This window comes from Erpetoichthys calabaricus, chromosome 4 (genome assembly GCF_900747795.2).
Source record: "Erpetoichthys calabaricus chromosome 4, fErpCal1.3, whole genome shotgun sequence".
Taxonomy (NCBI): domain Eukaryota; kingdom Metazoa; phylum Chordata; class Cladistia; order Polypteriformes; family Polypteridae; genus Erpetoichthys; species Erpetoichthys calabaricus.
This window is the reverse complement of record NC_041397.2, coordinates 260,370,197-260,383,542: the sequence shown is the minus strand read 5'-3', so window position 1 is coordinate 260,383,542 and position 13,346 is coordinate 260,370,197.

Genomic DNA, 13,346 nt, shown 5'->3' with positions numbered 1-13,346 from the left:
TGTCCTAGAGTGTGTATATAAACATATTCTGTATTACATCTTGCCTGAAGAAGGGGCCTGAGTTGCCTTGAAAGCTTGCATATTGTAATCTTTTTAGTTAGCCAATAAAAGGTGTCATTTTGCTTGGCTTTTCTCTACATTCATAATGGCTAACACGGTACAACACCCTAGTACTACAAATAAGGATTAAAGTAATTTGAATATCGATTCTAAGGAATTATTTTATATATTGTTATTTATTTAGTTGCTGTATATATAACTATTTCTATCTTGCTGTTTTTTCTCATGTAACTCTTCTTTTATACTGTGTAAATCACTTCGAACTACATGTATGAAAATACAAGAAATAAAATGTCAGAAATGTCCAGAAATAAAAATGTCATTATTTTTGTTGTGGTTGTTGTATGACCTGTTGTCTTGTGCTTTTATGTGTGTTATAGGTGGAATCCCCAAGAGGCTGAGGAGCAGATCCTTCATTGTTTCAATTTCAATTAGGGAAGACAATCATTTGTGAGTACCGATTTTCTGGTTTATGGATTATAGTTTCTGAATTTTGCCTTGGAATTTCAGTCTGGCTGTTTTTATTGTGAGTTGCCTTTTTAGGCCAATCCTTTTGGCTTACTTTTGCCATTTTTGTACTTCTTTTGAACTTTATAATAAATTTCTTTTTTATAAATATTCTTTGTGGACTTGCTTCTCAAGACAAATGTTTTTATGGGCTTCCTTCCCCCTGACAGGCATATTTTTTGCATATATATATATATATTTGTACATCTAAAGTAGTTTGGACTTTTAAAGCCTGTTCTGAATGTTTGGGGCCTGTACAGGCTGAAGCCTGCCAGTACAGTTTGGGATCAGGCTGCATGGGGTGAAGCCTGTCTTCAGGCAGGCCAGTGAAGAGGCTAGCCTGATTTGTGGGTATTTCGGAGGCCTCACATCCTTTTGCTATTTCATTGTGGACCGAATTATAACAATATGCTGCATGGCCTCTACAGGGAAAAGCTCAAACCAGAAGTGCAAAATGTGCAATTAAAAGAAAATAACAACAAGTGTTTTAATAGGACCTTCAAGCCCTCAGCTGGTAACAGGTTTTAGGCACCCAGTACAAAGACAATTTCACAAACTGCGAAAGCAACATTTTTCTAGACACTTAATTAAAAAGAAATTTGGAAAAAAAGAAGACAAAACTGCGGGTTGTTATAAAGATTTTAGTAATAAGTTAAATTACTGTGGAAAGCTTATTACTTATTTGGAACAATGACACAAATGCCGCTGGTGATTTATAAGAATAAATGGAAATGTAATCATTTTGTGCTATCACCCTGGATTGATCTGATTTTTCCCTTTTTTGGAATTGAAGGAGCAATTGGAAAAACACAATAATAATAAAAAAAACACTGGAAATGTGACTAATATAACAGTCACCTGCATTCAGTCTATTTTGAAAACTGAACAAAATTTCCATCACTATAATATGACCTTCCAGGAAATTCCATTGTTCAACAACCCATTGCTTGAAAAAAATTTTGCCTCCTTTCTGTCTGACTCTGCCCTTGTTTAGCTTTTTCCCTTTTTTACAATGTAGTTGCTAATTTCCTGAAAGGAAATAAATATTTTGCAACTTATTTTGCTTGTGTTGTTGAACACTAATGCCAGAAATCAGTCCTCCACACCAGAGCTTTACCATTTTTACCTCCCATTTGTGATTAATACATCAGTTTTGTTCTGACCTGTGTGGTAATGAAAAGAACATTTCTGTTGTGGAGACATAAAAGCTGCAGTGGTGTAGGTTTCTTGAATTGAATTCGCCTCTGCCCTCAATTGTTGGTCAAGAGTCCTGTCTTCACTTCAAAAAAGTGACTCCCTTGAGGTTTTAGTTTGCCATTTGTCATATACACTGATTATTTTGGAAGTACATATTTAGCAATATTTTCTCATTTTGTGCATACAATTAGATAACCAAAATGAATTATGTGACACGAGTAATGTGAACAGCATATTAAAAAATATCATTTTTAGGTTTGGTATTCCTTTAAAAGCTGGTGAAACCAATAACAAAATAAGAAAAACTCACAATTATACTCTGCTAGCGCCTGAAAACAGATTTAGCCATATTGATGGCATACTTCATCAGGGTAGCCATTACTATGACCCCAGCTGTTTAGAGTTGCTTGTGGAAAGCTTTGCATTTCTATTCTACATCATGTAGTACTAGGGTGTTGTACCGTGTTAGCCATTATGAATGTAGAGAAAAGCCAAGCAAAATGACACCTTTTATTGGCTAACTAGAAAGATTACAATATGCAAGCTTTCGAGGCAACTCAGGCCCCTTCTTCAGGCAAGATAATCTTGCCTGAAGAAGGGGCCTGAGTTGCCTCGAAAGCTTGCATATTGTAATCTTTCTAGTTAGCCAATAAAAGGTGTTATTTTGCTTGGCTTTTCTCTATATTCTACATCATCAAATTGTAAATTTTCCAAAAGGTATCCATCTGAGAGTAGCAACATATTTTATGTTGGCCAGTCTACTACTACTACTACTACTACTACTACTTCTGCTTCTGCTATTTACCTGTACAACTGCTGCCTGGACGCTCAGCATTATTTGTCTGTTTTATATTTCCATGGTGTGCTAGGAGTTGCTTCCACAGTAATATCTACAATTTCCTACATTTGATGCAGCTTTGTGACTTTGTATGTCTTTTTCCATTTACAGTACATTGAAAAAATACCCATATCCATCACATATTTTTCACATTTAGTGATTATACAGCCTGGTGGTTTGATGCATTATATTGAGAAATTGTGAATCACACATTCTCTAGATACACATTTTTCACAGATCTCCTCCTAAAATTAAAAACTATGCTAAGCAATAAAATATTTGTGAAACTGAAATGTTATTTTTATGTATTTACTATATGTCATGGAATAGCAAATTGCTGAATCACCTCTGGCAGCAATTACAGCCAGTAGTCGTTTTGAAGAAATCTCTAACAACCTTTGGAATTATAATGGTGTCGGTTAGTAGGGGAATATCATGGGTCACCATTTGTTAGATTTTGCCACAGATTTTGAATAGGAATAAGGTTGGAATACTAACTAGGACAGTCAAGAGTATGTTTTGTTTTTCTGCATTGTTGATCCGGCAAGTACTTCAGATTACTGTCTCGTTATATGAATAAAATGTATTACTCTTATTATTATAATTGTTCTTTAAAGAAGCATATTCCCTGGTTTCAGCTTTCAGGATTGAAGTGGAGTGGAGGATTGTTTCAAAAGTTTCTTCACCATTCACTCATTCCTGTCAAGATTCACAGTTTCTGTTCCTGGAATGCATCTCCATAATATAATACTTACACCATTATATTTTATGATTTGGACATTGCTAGTGTACAATGATTGATTAATTGCATAAATGCAATGTTAACAGTTTCTTCTCTTTAATTAGCAGTGGGGCAGTTCCTCATTTGCAGCATCAGGTGGCCCTACACCCCCAGGCTCAACATACAGACTATTGTCCTATGCAAGAAAGCTCAAAGGATTTTATGAGGTACTCAGGAGCAAACACGTGGTCAAAAGCCAGGAACAAATCAATCCCAGGAAATTAAGAATTATAGCTATCAAAACCAAAAAGTCAAAAATATCATTGCATATGTCTTAGCTATCATTAACCAAAGGAAAACCAAGGATTGTTTTTTACTATTTCGAATGACCTTGCAGGGAACTTTTATCCTGACGTATCATAACCTCAAAGGACACGCCCCCAACAACAGGTGTTCAGAAATGGCATTCAAAATATTTCACAATTAAAAAAAAAGCTGAAAAAGAAAAACAAATGTCATTAATGAATTCCTGGGGATAGAAAACTCCCAGGTCAACTGCAGATTCTTACCCAAAGGGCCAGAGTAATTTGGAAAAAATTAACTATGACAAAATATCTAACAGAGACAATAAGTAACGTATCTTATAGACCCAGAAAACCACAAAATTAACATTACTCACAAATGCAAAATTGACAATAAACAAAATAGCTTTAATCATCTTATACATCAAAAAAAGAAACAAGAACAAAATTAATATTTTCAAAATAATATTTAAAAGGTTGAGAGCATGTGCTGATTGCACATTGCCGCACCCACCACATGTTGAACCACCTGGATTGAAACCCCGAGTGCAGTGGGTGACACCTCAGCACCACACTGTGAGGTTTTTTACGTTAGCTGGAGTGCCAATCCTGCCACCAACCCCCATGTTTTCCCTGCAAGTTGGAGGACTTGCTTGAAGGGCTGGATGCAGATTAACGTCATACCCAGGATGAAGCCATTGCAGGTTAAGGAGCATGCTCAAGGGACCAACGGAGTAGTTACTTCTGGTGTTTACAGGATTCAGACCAGTAACCTTCTGAATGCCAGCACAGATCCCTTGCCTCAGAGCCACCACTCTACCCAATAATATTTAAAAGACAACAAAAAAACTAAATTGGCAGCAAACATGCTTAAGCCAGGGATAAAACTATGGTTGAATGACAGTGGTGCCATGATCCAAATTCTCTCAGAGAACAGGCATGTGTAACAGGGGCGGCAGGTTAGTGAGACTCCGATGGAGAGAGCCTGCTACCATTTAAGAGGCACCCTCTCAGTTTGGCCACCTGGCTGTTCTGTAACCTAAAGGCCCTCTGCTTCAGTCCCACAACTACTCAGCAGATGAAACTTGAACTAAAATACAGCGGCTGTCAAAACTTACTAATTCTTGTTTTACCATGGCTGTGTTTTGCATGTGTCTGCCTGACTTTCCTTTTATTTTTTCCAACATGAACCTCAGTGTTTTGTACTTCAACAAAAGGGATCAATGAATCAGCTGTGCACCCAGTTTAATGCTCACCAAAAATGACATTACATATCGAACCCATCAATTCAAATACAGGGTGGCCCATGTAAAAGTGGCCCGCCTCCACCAAGACGAGTCCCGTCTTGTCAGCCACCTGATAGGCAGCTACGGTCGTGTCGCCTACCTTGTTTCCTTGCTGTCTGACCCCTGGAAATGACTTCTGTAAATGCGAGTACCAAATTTGATCATTTTACTCTTCACCACGTAATGGAGGGGATCCGATTACTGCTGATTTTAAAATGGACTTGTAATCTTTGTATCTGGAATTACTACACAAACTGGAAAAAATCAATGTTTAAATTATTAAACAAAAACGTTAAAATATGCTATTCTGGAGTATAGTAATCAAGACCGAAAAATTAAACAACTGTTGCAGTGAGCATGCTTTTTAAATATGATTTAAAGTTAGGGAGTTGGAATTCAAATGAGAGGCAGCATCTGAGTGTGCTTAGAAGTGTGAGGTAGTGGTGAGAACACTGAACGTTAAACCACAAGTTGTAAAAAGTGTACCATACATCTTAATAATCTGTAACATAACCTGATCCTATTAATAAACTTTAGGTGGCCGTATCAAAGATATATTAATAACAGATAATAATAATAATTAAAATGATAACTCAGGATTTGATGTGCGTGATGAAGACTTCCTGTTAGGAGGTATTATACAATGCAAAACCCCCCAACCACAACATTAAAAACAGATAACATGTATACAGAAACTGGCTATAATGCACAAGGCTCACTTTTAACCTACTTATGATTTAAACAGTTTAGACATGTGATTTTGAATATTCTCATAATGAGTTGTTGAGTGCACAAAAAAGTGCAGGTGTGGCTGTTTAAATACAAAGGAGATACTGAGGAGTCACTGGTTCTAACAATGATGGAACAGAATGTTCAAATAACCTACTGTATGCACTATACATTGCAATGAGTCTCGATTACTTGAAAAACTGTTACATTTTTTGGTGTGTGTGTGTGCCCTGCAGTGGGCTGGCGCCCTGCCCGGGGTTTGTCTCCTGCCTTGCGCCCTGTGTTGGCTGGGATTGGCTCCAGCAGACCCCCGTGACCCTGTAGTTAGGATATAGCGGGTTGGATAATGGATGGATGGATGGATGTTAGATTCCTTGCCTGACTGCAAAATGTCAAGGCTTATTATAATGCAACTGATTTTCATATTCAGTCTACATCATAAATATTACATTGTATAACTATTGTAAATAAAAGAATACAAACCTGTCCCGTAGGAACCCATTGTATTCAAGTACAATAATAAAGTTATCCAATATTTTTGTATCTTTATTTAAAAGTGAAATTGGTCTGTAAAATTCAACATTGAATTACTTTTAGACAGATACGTGTAGATGCCTAAATTGGACTTTCTGGGATGAACATTTTCTTGCTAAGATTCTTATAATTTAAGCTAACCTTAGCCGTGATAGTTCAGTGAAACTGGCAACATGTTTTTATGGATTTGATGGGTTAAAGTATTGTTTGTCTTCTCTGTGTGCTCATAATAAGAACAATGTGTTTAATTGTTCACTCTCTTTAGAGGACAAGAGGCAGAATTGTTCTTGAAAACTGTCACAAAAGTTTGTTCATCCAGAGCTGGTAAACATGCATATTTCTCCTCAAATATTAGAAATCTGGAAAAATATTTGGTAAGCAGCCAAAAGAGGGTTGTATATTGTACATCCGGAATTTATGAAGTGGTTAAGAAGAAAGGTGGTGGAGGATGGACAATTGCCCAAGATGGGTTTCACAATTCATTAGGTAGCATAACAAGACTGCCAAGCACGATTGATGGGGACCTGATGTTCATTATGTTGCGCTTTTGGTTTCAGGAGCATTAAAGGTATCTGGCTCTATCTATATGTATTGGGGCTCAGGGGGGCAGTGTTTGCCCAGGATGCCGCCTTAGCAACACTGTTCCAGTGATCTTAGAGTCAAAGAATAAGATGGGTAATGGCTCAATCTGTCAACAAAATAGTGAAGCCAGCTTAATGTGAGAGAAGGAAAGCTTTGAGGGCACTTATGGCACTGGGATTTTAAACAAGCCACTAAAATTCAAATAACTTAGGCTTGAGGGATCAGAGGTTGTCCCTTTTCATAATATCTCAAAACCATTATGTACACCATCCAATCCATGTAAAAGTTAAATGTTTCAAATAAATTGTAGGAATGATTTTAAAATTGGACGCCTTGAAAGTTCATGCACAATCTCATTTCCATCTCTTCCTCTACAGATCTTTCAATAAATATTGTACTTGATATCATTGCCTTTTCATCAATGCTTGCCCTCAGGTGCCTTGGTGTGAACATGTATGATTTCTTCTACTTCTTTCAACACATTATGTTGTACCAGTCTTGCCATTTATTTCTTCTTTACATTAACAGGTAACATACTTTGAGGGATAAAAAAGTGCAAAGTTAAAAACCAACTGAGAATAAAATTGGAAAATTGAGCAGCAGAAGTGCAGTACAGTAGTTAATTCAAGGCTAGAGGAAAAACTACAATTTAAACAATATCAAAGTTCCTTGAATTGTTTGGGTCAGCACAGCTGCAGATAAACAGAAGGCCAGCAAATTGGAAGAAATTCTAAGTAGTTCCAATATGCCCTGCAAATATATGTCATTAATGAGGCACCTGAACATCAGTAGATTGGGGGGAGTTGGGATGGTCATCAGGAGTTCATTTCACAGCTTGAACTGAGAAGTATCAGTCAAGCTGTATATGATGTGTGAGGTGGGATGGTCCCCAGAGAGGCTGAGGCCAAGCAATGTTTGAGGAGACCAAGGTTGATAGGCATACTATATGGTCCTTATTGTCACGTATAGAGAGGTAAGTAGGTTGGGAGCATGCACTGATTTACAGCATGTTGCCCCACCCATCACCCAGATTGGGATCTGAGTGCAGCCGTTCAATGGGTGACACCTCAGCGCCACACTGTGAGGTTCTTTACAGTGGCTGGAGTGCCAATCCTGCCACCAACCCCCAAATTTTCCCTGTAAGTTGGAGGACCTGCTTGCAGGGCTGGATGCAGGTTCACGTCATACCCTGGATGAAGCAATTGCAGGTTAAGGGCTTTGCTCAAGGGACGAACAGAGTAGAGTCACTTCTGGCACTTACGGGATTCAAACCAGCAACCTTCTGATTGCTGGTGCAGATCAATAGCTTCAGAGCCACTGCTATGTGTACATTGTAGAGAGTGTGGTGAAATTCTTAGTTTAATGTGTTAATCAGCATCTCCCACACCAGGACTGGAGGTATTTGTGACCAAACATTTTCTATTCTTCCAGAAAAAAAATACTCATTTAAGTCACTCACCCCCAGGCTACCCCTTTGCTTCTCTCTCTCTTTCTCTGCATTGTTTTTTGTTGCTCTTAGAATCTAAGCTGTTGTCCTGACCATAAGATCCTTCCATAACTCTTCTCCTCACTACCTTCAGTCTTTTGTTTCTCCATTTCACATTTTCCTTCGCTCTCTGTGTTAAACATGTCTTCTATATCCACACTAACTAAACATTTGGAATGACCATCTTATTATTATTTAAACATTTCTCACTCTACTGATGTTCAAGTTTCTCTTGAAGACTCACTTCCTCTCAGTCTTTTGAATTACTTAATCTCTGTAACTCACCTTGTCAAATTATATTTACTTTCTTATAAAACACTGAATATTATTGTATAACAATTACTTGTAGGGCATTTTGAGTGAAGGCAAATACATGTACACTAGACTTGATGTTATTTGGAAGAAGTAATTAGGACTGGGGTGCTTTGTTGGGCTGAATGGCCTGTTCTCGTCTGCATTGTTCCATTGGAATAATCGTAATGATTTTATGAAATGCATGTGGATGAAAGCTGGAATGCCCAGAGAAACTCCATACACACACAATAACAGTTATCAGAGCACAAGCTAGTCCGCTTCTAACATTATTGCCAATAGAGTCAGCCTCTCCATTTTTACTCCAAAGTGTAAATATTTCTACTGGAATGGAATTCATAGTTAAATCTAATCTAAACAGCACATTACTATGCATGACCTGTGGCTCACTGAAATATGCCAAATGTCACCCTTCGGAGAGCTTTTTAACTTGCAGGTGCCCTCTAAAATTAAATACCTAGAAAATGTATAGTTGACCTCTGTTGCCAACTGCAGACATGCTTAGCTGTATTGCAGCCTTTCTGATTATCAAGCAGTTACCCTTTTTTTGTGTTTGTGACTGCTTACATGATTTTACCTGTACTTTGATTTGCTACTGATTTCTCAAATTTTTGCCTGTCTTTGAACAATGATCTCACCAGTCCAGTTCTTTGTCACCTGATTTGCAGTATATGCCACAGTATGTCTCCTTATGAGGCTCTATAATTAGTCCATGTAGTCCAGTAGTGTTGGCAGAAGACCTCATACAAGCACTGTCACTGAACAGTTCTAATGACTTGTTTTTCAGTCTTGACTGTGTGAGGCTTTTATTTTCTCCCCAGGCCAGCTTTGATTTTCCATGGGTACTTTAAGTTTCTATCTAAACTCCAAAGACATGCGAGTAACAATCCATGATGGAACTACTGGGACATCACCAACAGAATAATATAAAATATAAATTCCCAAAAATATAATTCAAAACAGTCCAGAAATCAAATGTACAGGGTCTAATGATGCCAAAACATGGATTCATAACATCCACTTCTAAATGTCAAGGAACATATACTGCCCCCTATTAGCAACACAATGAAATGCTGATCTCCTTCTGGTTCTACCTGCCTTCACTCTAAAGGTGACATTGTCTCAGCATCTTTCTGGTGGCCATGTTGCTGCCTCGTTTCACCCAGCCACCCAGAAGGTCTTGTAGCATCTTGCCAGCTCTCCATGCCCCTTCTATCTTTCACTAAGAAGATAGTTGTGTGCACCTGGTACCTGCTGAGTTACCTACCTTGTAGCATCCTGGGGCAACATTACACATTTTGACCTATGGTGCCTCTCTGTCTCTTACATTGTTTCCCCTGCAGGTTTCTCTTCCAGCACACCCCACTATACCCAGCATCTCTCCTCTGCACATGTCCAAACCAGTGCAATCTCGCCTCTCTGACTTTGTCTCCCAACCGTTCAACCTGAGGCGACCCTCTAATGTACTCGTTCCTACTTAGTTTTGAATTTTGGCTTTGGCTTGTTTATAGAAAATGTAAGGTTGGCTCCCTTTGGAGTTGGAGTGTTGGATTTATGAATTCAAAAGTTTAGAATTTATTAGAAGTTCTAGTTTATCATTTTTATCTTTGAACTTTTATCTGTCATGAGGGATAACACTTTGGGATTTGATATTGGTTTAGTAAACTAAGTCTTTTTTTGTATTCATTTTGAATTCTTAATGTGTTCTTTCCATTACCATTCTGTTTTCTTTTTCAATGTAAGCATTCAGCCTAATGATTTCTTATTCTTTCTTTCTTCTGATTTTTTTCTCTGCCCTAATTCTCATTTTTTTGCTTACATTTGCACTGTGATGTTCATTGTATTGTGATTAAATAAATATAGTATTTCGTCTTGTTGGTGATTTGTGTTTTGGGGAAGGATGTTTATGGTTTTGGACTTCTGTTTGTGTTTGAATTTTAGCACTTAGCAATGAAGCCACACTTCCGTTTTCATTAAAACCTCAGCTGCCTGTCAACATTTCTTTATTAAAAACTTTCTATATATAACTCATTATGTCACATGCCTCAGAGCATGTTTTTGTGGCACATAGTTAGTCACACTTTATAGATTTAACAATTCATACCATTTTCATAGAAGCAAATTAGCTAGATAGAAAAAACTGCAGAGAAAGCCATGTGGACGCCTACATCCAACATACTGTGTTGAGCCTTTACAGCTGACAAACACATACTTCTCCATGATAAAAAGTAATATAACCAGGTTGCCAAAAACATCCAACTGGTCCTTTAGAAACAGTCCTTCCCACAACTTATTGTCCTCTATTAGCTCATACGTTACATCGTCCAACAACGCTTGATTTATGTTTTGTTAAAAAAGGGTTCTGGGTCCAAACTGTCTTACGCTATACCAGAATACATAAGAGGGGAGGAGAGAGGGAGCATGCGCTGCTAGCACGATGCTGAATCCACCACACAATGAAGCACCTGGATTGGGACCCAAATGTAACGGGTGACACCTCAGCAGCACACTGGAACAGTGTGAGGTTTTTAAAGACAGCTGGAGTGCCAATTCTGCCACCAACCTCCATACATAATACTCACCAGTTAATGTTTTGGAAATAAATCTAGAGCTTTCTTGAGAACAACCCACACAGACATAATGCACAGTTTCCATATTAAAACTGACCAGGCTGGGTGTTAAACCAAATACTCTGGCGACATAAGTCACCAAGTCATCTTGAATTAGGTGACTTCTTCTCAGATGTGATGCACTCTCTTAGAATGATGCTATGGAGGCCAAAATACACAAAATAGCGAAACTGCCTTGAATCCTGTCTGTCAAGTTTGGCTTTTTGATCACCTCTTCCGCATTAGCATACTCATTTTAACGTATCTTTTCCCCTCTTGTGTTCTCGTTTGATTTGAAGTCAAGTTCAAGTCAAATACCAACTTTGTTGACATAGCATGGAGTTTGATTTGGTGAAGCTCATACAAACAGACATCAGTGCATAAACATACATGGTGCACAGTATCATCATCAGACTGGCCTTTTAATTGAAAGCTGGTGGTCAGAATTGCAGCACAAGTGGGGGGTTTGGGGGTTCTTTGGAATATCCTCACAGAGTGAAAAGAGGATTCCAAATCACAGAAGTTATTACCAGGTTGTTCAAGATAGTAATCATTTCCTGGAGCTTTGTAGCTCCTTCTGCCCAGTCACTTTTTGAGCATTGGGTTGGGACAAGAGTTAGGGAAGAAGGAAGAGGGGTCAGAAGAAAGAGACCGGCTAAAGATGTAAGCAGATGAAACTTGAAGGACAAGTTAGACAAGTGGACAAGCCCCCCACCACAACCACCTGGCAGAGAGGGTACAACATGTACATGACCTGGAGTGGCTAAGGAATTTTTGTTATTCCTTTCATTTATACCCTTTGTTGTCTGGTTATCGTGTACCTTTTAACTGTATGTTTTATAAGTAGAACTTTCTTTTTAATATTTTGGTCTCTTTGGCATAATTTTGTGTTCAGCAATGTCAAAAGATCACAATGGTGAACGAATACCAATTGAAAGTCTCTCTTACTTGCAGCACTTTAGCAATCATTCCCATCAGGCTTTTGCAACACTCAACGCTTAACTCCACATTCTTCTGCTCCTGCTCCAGGGGTGGGCAAAGTCATTCCTGGAGGGCCGCAGTGGCTGCAGGTTTTTGCTCCAACCCAATTGTTTAATAAGAAGCACTTATTGCTCAAGTAACACTTCTGTTTCATTTGTTGTCTTACTCATTAAGATTTTGAACCCTTATTGCTTATTTTAGCCTTAAACAGCTGTATTCTCGTTTTTTAATTGCTCCTTATTAGCAATAAGATGCAAATGACAAAAGAAACCAGCAGTTCTCTGTTTAGTTTGTTTCCTTTTACACCTGTGTGGATTTATCGTGCACTATTTGAATTATTATTATTATTACTATTATTTGGTTTAATTAAATACTTGGAAGGAAAGTGAAGAGAAAAAATTGAAGGACTGAGATTTACTCATCCATTTTAGCCTTCAAATTTGGATATCCTTACAAAGGAAAATGACTTGCCATAACAGCGTTGTTGTGATGTGAGATTTTACATATAATTTCATAAATGTTTTGTATGTCTTTATTTCTAATTTGGGCAAAGCAATGTAATTTAGTGTTTACCCCCCCCCCCCCCCCTTAGGAATGGGTCTGTTTGAATTTTACGACAGGATTTATGGGGGATGTGTGTTTTAAACCAGTTTGGCAAGTGTTTCTTTGCTAAAGTCATTGCCGCCTGAACTACATATCACCATTTAATCAGGTTGTATGGTTGCCAATATTCAAATATACTTTGCATTTTGTTATTATTTATGAATATTATCAATAATACATTATTTTATGTATAACTTAACTTCTGCTTGTCTTTTTACTACATCTAATTGCCTAAGGTAATAGATATAGAAGGGAAGGTGGGGATAAGTTATATACAATAGTACCTTATAAACAGTGGTAAGTCTGTGAGATTAGGCATTCTAAGACTACATATTAATAATACAATAGGGAAAGTAGAGCAATATATATTACTCTAACTAGAGACAAAACAATTGGCGTAGTCGGGCAGGATTTTGGGGTAACCATGTTTTGCACCCTGTTTGCAAATACTGTTGATGTATGTGAATTTTAGGGCATCCAGTGTATATATGCGGTGGAAGTAAAACATTGTTTGGTTGCTGAATGGAATATAACCAACAAAGTGTAGAGACTTCATGTGTGTCAAGAGGACACTCGCATGTTTGTTAGTGCTGGTGGTA